The sequence below is a fragment of the Brachyhypopomus gauderio genome, unplaced genomic scaffold, assembly GCF_052324685.1.
Source record: "Brachyhypopomus gauderio isolate BG-103 unplaced genomic scaffold, BGAUD_0.2 sc118, whole genome shotgun sequence".
Taxonomy (NCBI): Eukaryota; Metazoa; Chordata; class Actinopteri; order Gymnotiformes; family Hypopomidae; genus Brachyhypopomus; species Brachyhypopomus gauderio.
The window spans coordinates 203711-220098 of record NW_027506939.1 but is presented as its reverse complement, the minus strand read 5'-3'; positions in this window follow the sequence as shown (position 1 = coordinate 220098).

Here is a 16388-nt window from a genome sequence, read left to right as displayed (position 1 = left end):
TTTTAATGTTGGCAACTATAGGTATTAATAAGCCACATTTTCAAATTTTTTGTGAAGTTCTTGTATGTTGTGAGGAGCTTAACCTCCTCAGGTACTGAGTTCCACACACTTGCACTCCTTACTGACCAGGCCGATTTACTAAAAGCGCTTCTGCGCAAGGGAATATTGCAGTCACCTCTGACAGAGCCTCGAGTGACGCGCTCAAGGCTATTTCTTTGGCTAATGAACTCCGCCAGAGGATCTGCAGCCAAGTTATGCAGTACTTTGTATGTCAGTTTTAGGTCTGCAAATGTGTGAAGTCTGTCCCAATCTAAGATATTGTATTTTTTTAAAATTGCACAGTGATGATAGTACCTGGGTTTTTTATCCATTACTTTAATTGCTTGCTTATACAAGATTTCCAAAGGTTTTTTTGAGCTTTGACAAGCCTGGGACCAGCTGGTTATGCAATAATTGAAGTGGCTAAAAATCATTGAATGCAAATAAATTTTTGCCGCTTCAGTTGACATATTATTGCGAATCGCACGAAAATTTGCGAGATTAAACTTTATTGTTTTACACAATTTTCCGATATGGGCTTTAAAGGAGAGCTCTGAATCTATTATTAACCCCAAATACTTATATTGGTTGACAATTTTTAATCGTTCTCCATTAACATGGATGTCAGGGTCAGCTGATACTCTGTGTGTTTTAGTGAAATACATACCTACAGTTTTAGAAGTGTTTAGCTCCAAACAGCACTTCTGCATCCAAGTAGTAACACATGACATTGTTTTTATGAGTTTGGCCGCAACAATGTCTTTGGTGTGTCCATGTACAAAAAAAACTGTATAGTCTGCATACATAAGGCAATCAGCTTCCGGACAAACTGAGGGCAAATCATTAATGTAAAGACTAAATAAAAGTGGGCCCAAAATTGACCCCTGAGGAACTCCGCAGGTAAGCCTAAGAGAGTCAGATCTGCTGTTGTTAACCGATACATATTGAGCTCGATCAGTCAGGTATGATTCAATCCAGGTCACAGCATTTAGAGAGAAGTTAAATTTTGAAAGCTTATTAAGAAGAACAGAATGATTTACTGTATCAAATGCTTTTCTAAGGTCCAGGAACACCGCCCCTACAACTCCACCCTTATCGAGAAAAATTTTTATTTTTTCAATAAAGAGGCATGTAGCCATTTCAGTGGAATGCTTGGATCTAAATCCAAACTGCATGGGATGAAGAGAGGGGGAACTGCTGTTTAAGTGATGGACAATCTGCTTTGCAACCCATTTTTCTGCTATTTTAGAAATGACTGGTAGAATACTTATTGGACGGTAGTTATTTAAAGAAGTGGATTCACCAGATTTAAAGATGGGGGTGATAATAGCAGATTTCCATGCCTTTGGAAAGCAGTATGATGAGATTGAAAGATTAATGATTGAAGCAATAGGAGCGGCAAGTGCTGGGCCGAGATCTTTAAGCATGTTCGGGTCCATTCCAAAAACATCCTTTGCTTTAGATGACTTGAGTGATTGGATTAAATCAATAACTTTAGTCTCAGTAATATTTGTAATTATAAATGACTGTGTTGTAGACAATGTGGGGTAATCCCTCCTTTGTTTAACTGTAAACTTATCAGATATTTCTGATACAGACTCAATAAAGTAGTTGTTGAAGGCATCAGCCATTACTTGAGGCTCTGTCAAAATGATTCCATTTAAGTTAATTTGCATTCGTTTTGATTTATTTTTGTTTTGGGATTCACCCAAAAGTTTTTTAATGTAGTTCCAGGTTAATTTAGAATTCCCTCTCGCACTATTCAAGACAGTAATGAAGAAGTCAGCTTTAGATTTTCTTATTTCTTTCACTACCCTATTCCTTAATTAAATAAATTGATGTCTGCTGTGTCCTAATTTATTTTCCAACTTCAAAGAGTGATCTCGTTCTTTCATAAGTTTTAGAATATGTGTATTTAGCCAGGGAACGCCATTCTTTTTAGCTTTTAGTTTAATTGTTCTTGAAAATTGTTTAATAATTTCTTGTATTTTGTTGACCATATTAGAACAATCCATGTCTAGATTTATGCCAGTGAGCAATTCATCCCAGTTTACATCATTTATTGAGTCTTGGAAGTTTTGTTGTTCCTGTCTTGGTATCCCATAAAATTCTGTACCAGCCAAGGGTTTAAAGCGTTTTTTGTTTAATTTTCTTGTGACCATTATAAGATTGTGATCAGACAATCCTGTAAGCATATTGTATGACTTCAATATCCTTTCTGGCATATTGGTAAAAGCTAAATCAATTTGGGTGCTGGTGGAGTTTGTGATTCTTGTAGGACCGTTGATTACCTGGGTCATATCTATGTCATCCATAACATTTTTCAAGTTTTTTCTAAGTTTGTTAACTTCCCAATTTACATTTAAGTCACCCATTATAATTACCTCTTTTGCAAGATTAAGTTGTTTTAGTAAGACTTTCAACTTTTCAAAAAATTCCACATTTGCAGAAGGGGGCCTATAAATAACTACAAGAGTAAAAGACATTTGTTGTGACAAAGAAACGGTTAGGGCAACATATTCTAATCCAATCTCATCTGAAACAATTATCTCATTACAATTAAAAGTGTTCTTGGCATAAATCATAACACCTCCTCCCTTAGAACCCTGTCTATCTTTTCTAAAAATGCTATATCCAGGTACAGATAGTATTGCTGAAGGCGAATGTTCACAAAGCCATGTCTCAGATAAGCAAAGAAAATCAATATTAGAGTCAGTGAGAAGATGGTGGACCTGGTCACTTTTCGATAGAATACTTCGTATATTTAAATGTGCACAGAGAATGCCCTTTGGCTTGTGTGTTGAATCCCATATTAATTTAGAGTTATTAACAGTTTGAAGCACCCTGAGCTTTCGATGTTTTAATATTGCAGGATTTGGCAGTCTCCTGTTTCTTTTATTGGCAATGTTTGCAGTTAGCTTAGTACTGCTTTCTTCCACAAATGGAGATCCAACTAGCAGAGTCGAATGCCTGGCTAGCAGTGGAGAGAGCCCAGCTAGCAATGGTAGAGGTCCAGATAGCAATGGTGGAAGCCCTGCTAGCATAGGTGAAGGCCCAGCTAGCTTAGGTGAGGGCCCAGCTAGTACAGGTGGAGGCCCAGTTAGCACAGGTGAAGGCCCAGCCGGCACCGGTGAAGGCCCAACCGGCACAGGTGAAAGCCCAGCCGGCACAGGTAAAGGCCCAGCCTGCATAGTTGAAGGCCCAGTTTGCATAGATGAAGACCCAAATAACAAAGGTAAATGCCCAGCTACCAGAGCTGGCGGCACAACTAGCAGAGGTGGAGGCCCTGCTAGCGGAGGTAGAAGTCTAGCTAGCAATGGAGAGTGCCCAGCTGGCAATGGTAGAAGTCCAGGTAGCAGAGGTGGATACCCTGCTAGCATAGGTGAAGACCCTGCTAGCATAGGTAAGGGCCCTGCTGGCATAGGTAAAAGCCCTGCTAGCATAGGTGAAGGCCCAGCTAGCACAGGTGCAGGCCCAGCTAACATAGGTGAAGGCCCAGCTAGCACAGGTGAAGGCCCAGCTAGCACAGGGAAAGGCCCGGCTGGCATAGGTGAATGTCCAGCTATCATAGGTACAAGCCCGGCTAGCAGAGGTGGAGGCACAGCTAGCAGAGGTGGAGGCCCAGCTAGCAGAGGTGGAGGTCTAGCTTGCAATGAAGAGTGCCCAGCTGGCAGTGATGGAGATCCACATAGAAGTGGTGCAGGCATTGAAAGAATACCAGCTAGCATAGGTAGAGGCCCAGCTGTTGGTGGCGACAATGAAGTCCCAGCAAGCAGAGGTGGAATCCCAGGTAGCAGTGATGTTGACCCAGGTAGCAGTGGTATTGGTCCAGCTATCAGAGGTGAAGACCCAGCTAGCACTGGTGGCCCTGATGGCAATGGTAAAGGCCCAGGTAGCCGAAGTGGGAACGCAGCTAGCAGTGGTGATGGCCCAGGTAGCAGAGACGAGGTCCCAGATAACATTGTCATTGGTTGTTCTAGCAGTGTTGTTAGCCCGGCTGCCTGAGGTAAAGGCCCCATTAGCAGGGATGTTGGCCCAGCTAGTAAGGGTGAAGACCCAGCTGGCACTGGCCCAGGGTTTGGTTCAATATCACCAGCCAGAAAAAGAATCAGCAAGAGATTGAACATACCCAAGAGAGGTTTGCCATCAACAGCCTTTTCCTGCTCACCTGGGGGCAGCCTAGCATGTCCATAATCCAGTACCTGTGTAAATAACATGTGCTGGCTCCATCTTGCTGGATAAAAAATTAAAGTGTCCCTTTTTCTTGGACAAGTTGAACTTAACAGAAGATAAAGGGTTATCCAAACAACAGAATAATACTTTGATAGCACAATCCAAGATCCACTGTGCTTTTGGGTTGACTTTTTAATCCAACACTTAGGACTGGCCAAACTATGTGACTGTTCCTTGGCAGCCATCTTGCATCTTGCAAGATTTCTTCAGTGTGGGGTCCGACTCATAACCGGGGTCATAACCGGGGTCACACATTGGATTTGGTGTTCACGCTGGGATTGTGTCCTCATTCCTTTTCTATGGAGGACTTGTTTGTATCCGACCACAAGAGTATTGTTACGTGTGTCAAGGTACCAGAGCCGGAGTGGCTAATCGGGAGATTCGGGAGGATTCCCGATGGGCCGGCTCATGTCAATCTCTAGTTTGGGCCGATTGAGAGGGGAAAATAATTTTGGGCCGGATTTGGGCATGAAACTCCCGGGCTGAAATAGTGGCCCACTCCGGCCCTGCAAGGTACCCATGCTGTTTCCTTCTCTACTTGCTGTCTAATTGATCTAATTGATGTTTAATTGATCTACAGTATTTGATGTCTTAGGATTAGTAATTCCCCTTGTTTAGTGCCTGCCAATGGCTATGTGTCCTAACCCACAAAAGGGGCGTGCAGACTTGTTTTAACCAGCGTGTAAGGAGCAGGGAGATTTTGATAGATTGTTGAGCAGCGCGCAAAGAGCAGTAAGACTGACAGACAGATGAGCAGGGGTGCGTGCCTGACAAATGCTTTTAGTTATATGTAAGCATTAGTGATGGCAAACCGAAGCTTTGTGAAGCACTGAAGCTTTCCTCCAAAATTAGTTGAAAAAAGGTTCATTACTCGAAGCTTCATGACAGTGCACAGTACCGGCATCAGGTGGCCAAAGTGCTTGTATCTTGTGGTTTGAAGACAAGGGAACTGTTTTTTTTTACAGCATAAACTGTTTAAATGCATTAAAATTTTGACATTTGTTGTTTCAATAAAGGCAACTGATAAAACTACATTGTTTGTTGTGCATGTTTTCCAAATCTAACTGCTGGGTTGAGCAGAATGCTGAGAAAAGGAGTGATGGCTGAATAATAAAATGCATTGCATCACAATATATCACTGTAAACTTCAAAAATTCTTAGAAAAGCCTTTGATCAGGTCTTTTGATAACTTATTTATATTTATCATAACATTGCCTATTTTCCATAGGCAAGGCTCATGTGGGTTTGCTGTATGAGGTAGTTAACAATTTTATGATCATGGATGTGGAAGTAGTCAGTGTGCTTTTTCAGTGGGGCATTGAACATTTTATTTTATGGTGGGTGGTCCTGATTGTGAACATGGATAATGATTGTGCATAACTCAGTTTTTATTCAGGAACAAAAGTTTTTATACTGTGCTGGGGCTAAGTTGGTTTCTTTTTTTATTAACAATTTATCCAGCCTTTGAAAATACCCGCTCACATGGGACTGAGGAGGCTGGAGTGCATAAAAACTCAAGGGCAAGCTGGCAAAGGTGGGGATAAACAGTCTTCTGTGAAGACCAGCATTTCAACGGATCCTCAGACCGTGGAATTATTGGGTCAGCGAGGTACCTCTGAACCTCGACAGTGGCATCTGCTGTGGCATTTCTTACTCTCCTGGTTTCTACCATATGGCTGTCCAATAAATCCCACAGACCTTCAACAGAAAGAATTAATAAACATAATGGTCAAATAACAGATTACAACAATTTGCTATTTATATATCCCTTTCCACATCAAAGTTAATTTGTCAATGGAAACAAAAGTCACATAAAAATTAGTACCTGAGGAAGATGCAGTATGGGATGAGGTTCCTGCTGCTTCTGACTGTGGCTGATTCATAGCAGTTGACGTTGAAGGGGTGATTTGTGCTTCTTTAATCTTGATTCGTATTGTACATTCTGCTGTGAGACATTTTACAGCAGTTTGTACATTTGTCTGGCTACAGAAGCCCACGGTTTTATATTGTGGATCTAAAAGTGTGGCCAGTGTCATGATGCTTTTGTCTCGTATGAAGACAGCCTTTCAGTTAACAGTCTTAAAAGGTTGCTGCACAATTGCAAAGCCTTTTCATGGTGCATTTGTGACTGCTTTATGTTAACGGCATGTCTCAGCATACGAACGAGGGGAATAACTTTTGATCCAGATACTCTCCTTTCCTCTGATAATTCGGTTGTTGCCTCATGGAAAGTAGATAGCACTCCCAGACACTCGTTTATGGTGTGGTATTCCTCAGAGGTTAAAGGTGTCAGGTCTTCAAAGTGACTAAAGCAGCACCAACTGGATCTCTTTCTTGATATAACCTCTGCAGCATGGCAAAAGTACTGTTCCAGCGGGTCTCCACTTCTTGAATGAGTTTAAGCGTAGGCCTACCCATCTGCTCTTGGACTTGAAATTGTCTCTCTTTGGCTGTAGTGTTGGACCTGAAGTATCCAGCTATCTTTCTGGCCTTTGATATGATGTCTTCAAAACCAGGTGTTTGATCAATGGCTTTTTACAACCAAGTTTAAGGCATGAGCAATGCAGACTGTGTGCCGCATTTTAAATATACCTGCACATGCCACCATGTTAGGTGCAGCATCCGTTACAAGACATCTCACCTTCTTCTGAATGCTCCACTCTGCCATCAAAGCTGTCTTCGCTTCAGTCAAATTCTCCAAGCAGAATGAGCCTTTGGGAATTGGTAAAAATGTTATTCTTACATGTATGAATTTAATTCTTGATATCAATAATGTTATTTTTACATGTAAGAATTCAATTCTTGATATCAAGAAAAAAATTCTTACATGTAAAAATAACATTTTTGATATCAAGATAAGAATTCTCACATGTAAAAATTCAATTTTTGATAACAAGAATTACATTGTTGATATCAGAAATAAAATTTTTGATATCAGAAATGTAATTCATGATATCAAAAAATAAATTTTTGTAAAAATTATAAAAAAAATTGTAAAAATTAATGTATTAAAACATGTAAAAATTTAATTCTTGATATCAAAAATTATATTCTTGATATCACGAATTACATTCTTACTAGTAAAAACTCAATTTTTTATCATGAACTTACTTTCACATTCGTGATTGTTCACAAATGAACGGAAGTGAGTAAATAAGAATAGTAATGTAGGACGGCAACAGTGATTTGAATGGCTGATCTGATACAACTCCTCCTGCATAGTGCAATAATATTACTTCAGACCAATGTAAACACCACAGTGGGAGGAGTTGGATCTAGATCCAGCTCCACCCCCTGGACTTTTGCTTCTGCAGCGAGGGGTATCTCCGAGGTCATGCACCTCTCGATTTTTGAAGTTACAAGGTGGAATTCATGCACTTGTACAGCAGTTTGAAGGTCCATTTTCAGTATTTTCCTGCACCTTCAGCTTAATTGACATATTTATACAAATACACATATGCTCAAAATTATTCCAAATAATTCGCTTTTTATGTCATTAAAAGAGATGGTATCGTGTTTGGTAACAGCAGAAGAGCAGCACAAGTGCTGCATAATAAGCTTGTTGGTGTTTTAATGTACATATATTGGCACCTTCCACACCTTCAACATCGAGTGATCGTGGCGGTGAGGAAGAAGACCACCCTAGCCCTACCTAGATACAGTGTTTGCGTTTGCTGGAGTGAAAGTAAATTCCTATAGGATGAAGTGCCATCTCTGTCTCCCTAAAGAGGGTGAAATATTGGCCTTCAAAAATTCACCTTCAAACTTGAAGAAACACATCAAGTTATAAATATAATGCACACCAGCTTTAGCTGTCAGTAAGCGCTAGTTAGTTTAGATATCTTAGCTAACTAACCTAATTATGTTCATGACGTGCTGCAGTATTCACTTAACATTAGCTGGAAATCGTAAAGGCGATATCATGCTGAGTTGTGTTTTTATCAACAGTAAGCCGTGTCTCTTTTCATGCTGACTAATCATGTGCCCATTTTTATATGGAGTGTAGTGTTTTTATAGGGTAAGGGCATTTATAGGGGGTAAACGCAAGGCAGTAGTCTCACCCTTAGAATCCGACGGATGGATTTTACATCCAAAATACACCTCGTTTTTTCAGCTAAATTAAGGTGAACTTGTACTTCTGCGTCCAGAGGCGGTCTTTGCATAGAGGCGTGGCTAGGCAACTGCCTTGGGCCCCTCCCACTGCAGCCCACTTTAGGGCCCCCCTGATTAGCTGACTTATTTCTCGCATATTAATGTTGATGGGCCCCCTAGCTAAATTCGCCTTGAGCCCCCAAATTGCTAAGTCCACCACTGTCTGCGTCAAACCTATGATGTAGCGGGACATAGGTTATCTGTTTTTGTGTACGAAGTGTTAAGCCCAGTTTTTTCTGTTGCTATGTGTTTGTACATACAGAACACTTGTATTTGTGGTCTGTGGTCAAATCTTTTATTTGTAAATGATATATATATATAAAAAAATTGATAATCAAACTTTGACTGCTTTCTTTAATTAATTCAAAACACAATAGGCTACTTGTACTTTTAACTTTCAGTACTTGAGTAATACATTTTAGAATAAACTACTTGCAATACTTAAGTACAAAAAATGTAAAGTAAAGTTTTTAAAGAACACTTCAACTTCTACTCAAGTCAATTTTTTGATAGATATATACTTGTACTTTTACTCAAGTATGGGTCTCTAATACTTTATACAACACTGCTGCCTGGTTATTACACCAGTTTAGAGGCACGTGCCATCTTTGTATTTTTGGTTAGGGAATTAGTTTGAGTTAGGTAGGTTAGTCTCTTTTCTTTATTTCTTTCCTTTGGCACGGTCTACAGTCCACTTATAGGAAATTTGTTATGTCTATTGTGTTGCACTCCAGTAAAAAGAGTCTGGCAAACTGTTATATCTGTCTCCTAGTTTTCCCAATTCACTTGCACTCCACCATGTCTTTCTTTGTTCGGTCCGCCTCTACCCTAGACAGGGGCGGGTTGTAACAGTATTATTTTTAAGGTCTCCCTTATTAAGACTGCTGCATGCTCTAAACACTCTAAACACATCTACGGTCTCGCTTTTTAAATGACAGTTCAGTGTCTGCTTTTTCAGATAATTTTATTGGTTTTAGTGATCAGTTGTCTACGTGTACTGATGTAAATGATTTGGTTTGTTCTTTTAATAAATCATGTTTAACTGTTTTAGATGAGGTTGCACCAGTGAAACCGAGGCTAAATTCGACTCCATGGATAAATGAGGATATTCAGCATTTAAAAAGAATATGTAGGAGAGTTGAGTGTGGATGGAAGAAGTCACAGCTTCAGGTTCATTATTTATATTTGAAAGATGTGGTCAGTGGCGCAAAAAGGGGGTATGCAGCGAATGCGACGCATAGGGGCACTGCAATAGAGGGGGTGCCAAATCGATGCTGGAAAATTATTTGCCGAGTTAGTGGGGGGGTGGGCGTGGAGTGCGGGGGGCGCCGATAGTATGTTCGCATACACCTCAGAAAGTATGTAGTTGCAACCCTGGATGTGGTAAATTTTTAATAATAGGGTCAGGGTTGAAAGAGCTAAATATTTTAATGAATTAATAACTGCAAATGTGCATAATCCTAGATATTTGTTTTCTACTATAGATTTGTTAGCAAATGTGGTTGGCCAGAGTGGGCTGAGCTCTACTGTAGGTGTCACGGTAGATCAGCCTGGAGGCCACCAGAGGGCGCGCACACGCACCCCTTCTGTCACACGCATGCCCACAACCACATGGAGCACACCCTCTCAGTCCCGGACACTTCTTCCATTCAAATCACCAGAGTACTGACACCTATCACATAATCAGGTTTGGGGTGTATTTATTCCCACAGGTCTCGCGGTCCAGTGCTGCGCATTCAGCCTGCACCCTCGTCTCGCACCGTGGGAGAATCAGCTCTGTTGACAAGACATTAGAACTACGTTTGTTATTTCTGTTTAATCTCTTCATTGACTTTTCCGTTCGTGTTTATTCTGCCTTGTGGCCTGAGTATTTAAGTTGACCATTATGGATAATAAAACCAGTCACCCTCAGCCTCTGCCTCCTGCTGCTTCTGTCCCAGCGTCACACTAGGATTGATGTGGAAACGTTTTAAGTTTTTTTGTAGATAAAGTCAGGGATATTAGAGGTAATATTCTGCTTCCTTCTATACATATTACAGTGGTTCCTCAGGTGGCTGTACCTGTAGTTTTATAGCAGTTTTCTCCTATTTCTTTCTTTCTTGAGGAACTAAAAAAGGTTATGCATAGCCTGCACCCGTCTACTTCTTCTGGTGATTATTCTCCCTGCAAAATTCTTATAAAAGGTCTTTGACTCTGTGGGTATTCACACTCAGTCAATTATCAATTTGTCTCTTAGATCAGGCTGTGTCCCAGACTGTTTTAAGCTAGCGATGGTGCAGCCTATTCTTAAAAACATGGTCTTGTTACAACAGACTATGTAAATTATAGACCAATCTCAAAGTTACCTTTTGTCTCAAAAATACTGGAGAAAGTGGTTGCTAAACAGCTTTTGGTTACTCTAGAAGAGAAGGGTATTTTTGATAAGTTTCAGTCAGGTTTTAGATATAACCATAGCACAGAGACAGCCCTGGTAAGGATTTTAAATGACATTCTGATGAATGCCGATGCCGGAGATGTGTCTGTTTTAGTATTATTGGATATTAGTGCAGTGTTTGACACTGTAGAACATAGTGTTTTAATAGATAGGCTGCAAAAATGGGTGGGAATATCAGGGACTTGAGGATGAAGTGGTTTGTGTCACATTTATCAAACAGAAAATTTATGGTGTCTGTTGGTGACAATCTGTCCTCTTGTGCTGATATTTCCTGTGGAGTTCCACAGGGATCAGTGCTTGGTCCTATTTTATTTTTATTATATATGCTTCCTTTGGGAAACTTGATAAGCCGTTTTAATATTTATCATTTTTATGCTGATGATATACATATCTATAAAAAGAGATGATTTCAGTAGATAGAGGACTGATTGCATTCAGAGCATTAAGGATTGGATGGCCTGAAATTTCCTCAAGTTAAATGAAAGAAAAACAGAAGTGTTGATTTTTGGCCCTCCAAATGTGATTGGGGACGTAAAGAAGGAAATTGGCCCACTGGCTTTACAGATAAATTCTTATCCTAGGAATTAGGGAGTAATTTTTGAGTGCATATAAATGTGACGGGTAGAAAATAGGGTAAAAAATTATTTTAATAAAAAAAAATCTTTAGACATACGAATCGATTATCAGATCATCATATGCGAATAGGCCTGTGTTGAAAAAATCGATTTTCCAATTCAGAATCAATTCACATATGATGATCTGATTATCATATTACGTCCAAAGATTGATTTTTTAAGTGAACTTTTACCCCCGCCTCGTCACTGAACTGAAATCGGAATCGGATCGATTCTTGGAATTTGAATCAATACCCAGCCCTATATGCGAATCGATTCTGAATCGGAAAATCGACACAGTTGCATGACACCTCATACACTACCCTCCGTATGCTGCAGTACTGTAGTTTTTTGTTAGGTGTAAATATAAAATGTTTCATATATTGTACATATTGTATTGTATATATTGCTGACATTAGAATGATAATGTTATAAAATTTCAATAAAATAAATGTCCAATTAATCTTATTAATCACTGGGTTTTAGATGCACCCTTCTATCTGCGATGCTGGTGTACAACTGAACATCGAAGAATGCAACACATGTTGCAGAAAACATGTTTCACTGTCCTCTTTGCCCAACCTTCAAACCAACAACAAAAGGGAAGATCAACAGACATGTGGATGCCTATATCAAGAATGGGATAAAATACAAAGGTATGCAAAGCTTATCTTTATTTTCAGTCATCATCCATGTTCTTTTAAATGTGCATACAGAGCCTATAGAAAGAATTCATATCCTACTGAAATCCTTGCCTTTTGCCACATTATACCAAAATGTAAATAAATGTCTAACTTCCTACACATTATAATATGAAAAATTATATTAGTAAAATACCTCTTTTAGATAAGTAATCAGCCCCTTAGAGTAAACATCATAAACTTTCACAGGTTCAACCAATCACATTCCAAATCACACACCAGGCTAATTAACTCCACTACTAGTAACACCATGGTTGGAAAGATGCTTTCAAGAGTTCTGTGATAGAGTTGTGGAAAGTTGGACGAAGGATACACAAATATTGAATATGGTTATAATATGTAAATACAGCTGGAAAAGTAAGACATCATTTATTTTTTATTTTCAGGGTATAGTGTATCTAAATATCTATATGATGTGAATACTTTCTATAGACACTGTATTTAGATAATGCCATAACTAAATAGAATGTGTACTGGATAATCTACTGTGGAGGGGATTGTATACTTGGCTTATGTACACTATTCAAGATTAAGACTTCATAAATAATTTGATAAAGTATTTTATGTTCATGTATCACAACGCTGGATTGATATGGAAAAACACTTGTGTTTGTGTCAGGTGTCTTTGAACACACTACCTTCACTGAACTCAGTTTCATGTAAGCAAACACCTCTTCTAGCGAAGCAACCAGCAGGTACCTCAGTTCTCTCTATGCATGCTCCTCTTTCAGAGGAATCACTTCTGCCCATGCCTGCATCTCCTCCAGAGAGGGACCAGTTTCCACCTTTATCTTCTCCAGCAAGGATCTCTTCTCTGTCTTCACACTAGTCTTTGAATGTACCTTCCCCATCAAATACCAAGCTTGCATCTGTGGTGCCTCCAGTGACCCCCCTTCCCTCTGCTCCTCTTTTAGTACATGTGGAACATTAATATGCAAGTCCACCTATAGCGTGGGAGACTGAGGAAAACTGCTAAGATTCCCTCATTGAGCTTCTGAAGGGAGATGGCCCAGAGTCCAAGGAACCATTCATGTTCCAATTTGAATATGGAGATGACATGGAATTGTTTTTGGAAGCATGTGTTGACAATCAGGGTCTCTGTGTCAATGCCATGGTTTTATTAAATGTTTGATACACATTGTATTTTGTCATTTATTTAAAAAGTAAAAAAAAAGAACTTTGATATTATTGATTGTGTGCCTGTTGGGGTGGTCAGAGGGTTGCTTGCCATTTTGCAAATTTAATGGCCTGTTTAATGAAATATACTGCCAAAAATACTTGAGGTTATAAAGATGGGTGAGAAAAAAACTGTAAAAATGCACTTGCAGTTTTCCTGCTAAAGTACAGGATATTGCATTTCTGAATCTGACTTTGACGTTTTATTTAATATTAGGTAATGTAAGAGTGTCATACAATGGGCTTTTCAATTAACAAATAGCTGCTCAAGATATGCAGATGTCCTATAAAAACAAAAGTCTTAATGAATTGGCATGGGTAACAAGGGTGTATATATGTATGTGTGTATATACACACACTTTTATAGTTGTTTTACAAAAACACGAATTACAGACGAAAACCACAACTTTTTATTATACTGTTTTATTGAACAACCGATCAACATTACAGATAGTATACAAAATATCAGAGAATCTCTAATAGAGAAGAAAATACCCACTTTTTAGAATCATATGGGTAAGTTTGAGCAATTTTCTCAACACAGAACAATATTGTAACGTTTTGGAACAGCGGGAGTGACGCAATTGCAGACTTTAGAATATTTATTTAAAAGGGAATAACAAAACACGAGACTACAACACAGAAGGCAAAAAGGGGCTACGCTAAACACAAAGGAGAAGACACAACCAAACGGGTAAGCAAGACAACTGGGAAACGCTAATGCATGAGAACATAACAAACCAACAAGCCATTTAAACATTACGTGGAGAACATAACACAAATGAAGCAATGACTACAGGGGCAACTGGGTACAACCAACACAAAACCAGGAACGAAATAACAGAACGGCCTACTAGGGACTAAACAACTGACACAGGATTGAAACACCAAGGGGATTATATACACAGAAAACAAGACGGTGAAACGAGATGCAGGTGGGAACAATGATGGCAGGGGTGTGGCAGACAGAGGGAGAAACCATGGGGACAGGGAAACTAGGCGGGACCAGGGCGGAGGGAGGGGCTGGACGTGACAAATATGAAGTGTTTCAGTAACAAATATTATTTAAAGTTTTTCATCGTTTTAAACCTTAACATGATCTGGGTGCCTCTCTAGCACCAGCTCACCAACCAGTGAGCTCACAGTAGCACTAATACACTAGCGTTTTTACTGCCTAAACCTGTTTACTGTAGAAAAATTGAAATATATTTTTTTGGCTTTTAAGACTGAGTGCAGATTTTGCAGCAACAGGCAGATAGATTTGTAGATCATCTGCATATAAATGAAAAGACAGGTTATGACGTGCAATGAGAGGTCGTAATGGCAGGAAGTAAAGTGAGAAAAGTACAGGCCCCAGAATGGATCCCTGCAGAACACCAGAGGCCAAAGGAGTTGCAGAAGTGGAAGACAGATCACCTGTCATTACAGAGAAAGTTCTGTCTGTTAGATAGGACTTAAACCACTTAAGGACATCCCTGAAGGCCGATATGGTGAGTCTGACGAGTAATAAGAATCTGATGGTCCACAGTGTCAAAAGCTGCTGAGAGGTCTAACATGACCAGCATAACTGTTTTTTTGGCATCAAGAGACAAAAGAACATCATTTTGTACTTTAAGTAGTGCGGTTTCTACACTATGACGATATCTAAAACCAGACTGGAATTTTTCAAACAAGTTATGAGATTCTAGAAAAGATTGTAACTGAATAAAAACAATCCTTTCCAGAACTTTAGATGAGAATGACAGATGAGAAATTGGCCTAAAGTTAGAAAGAACTGTAGGATCTAGGCCTGTTTTTTAAGAAGTGGTCTGACCACAGCGTGCTTAAAGATAGACGGGATAAAACCTGAACTTAGACAGCTATTAATAATGTCAAAAGCAGTGTTGCGAATAACGCCGTTAAAAATAACGGCGTTAGGTAATGGCGTCATTTTGTCAGTAATATAATTATCCCGTTGACGTTACTGGTCATTAAAAGCGGTGCGTTACTATATATTGATATACTAACAGTAATCCGAGCGGACCGCTGCCCAGGCTAGTGAGGAGTAACAGATCTCGATAGGTCACAGTTCTCTGTGTAACACCTGTTTAACTTAACAAGTCAGTAAGCGATTGGCTAAGGCAGCGTTATGGTAGCCAATCAGAGCCAGTGTTTTTACACGCGTGCCGAAGCATACCCAGTGATACACCAAATGGAGAAGAAGCAGAAATGGCAAGTCAGGAGCAAGCCGAAGAAAAATTAGCATTTTCAAGGTGGCGATATAAACATTATTTAAGAAAATACTTGAAGTTCCTGAATGTCTACCATACTAGGTATTGTGAGAGAAATTATTGATTATTGATTAATAACTATTAATTAGATTATGTTTAGTTATTATAAGAGATCATTATGAACTTTATGATTTAGGACATGTCCATTCTGACTAAGCAGAAGGACTACAATAATGAAGTAGTGTGATTCAGTGTAACCATGTTTAGTTCATATTATGCATGTGTGCTACGTGACCCAGGTCAGGGAGAGTGCTGAGGGTAAGAGCACTCTGTTAACTGGTAGTCACTAGGCTACTAGTCTTGGGTCATTTAGCTTCCTCTGTGTTGAACTGATACATCAGTTGCTTCCGCTAACTCTAGGGAAGTCCATATTAGGAGATACACACATGTGAGACAAAGTAGCCTGCTGGACGCCTATGTTTTGGAACATGCTGTGCTTAAGATAACCTGCTGTTAGAACTGCTGAATTGTGTTTAAGATTGTATATAAGCAGGGGGAGCGCCCCCCTGCCTTCAGAGTTGTCATGCTTGAATGAGACTCTCATGTCTGTGTCTGTCTTGTGTCTGTCTTGTATCTGTCTTTGTTCTATTTATATATATTTATATTTTTGTAATAAATTAATCATTTAACCACGTCTGAGTCCTCATCCATTTATTAGAAAATTTCCACGACAATTTGGCGTCACGAACAGGATCGGCGAGAGGCACCCCGGAAAGGCGGTGACTGATCTTCGAGGACGCTCCCCGGGGGATGAGATCCCTGGCTGGGC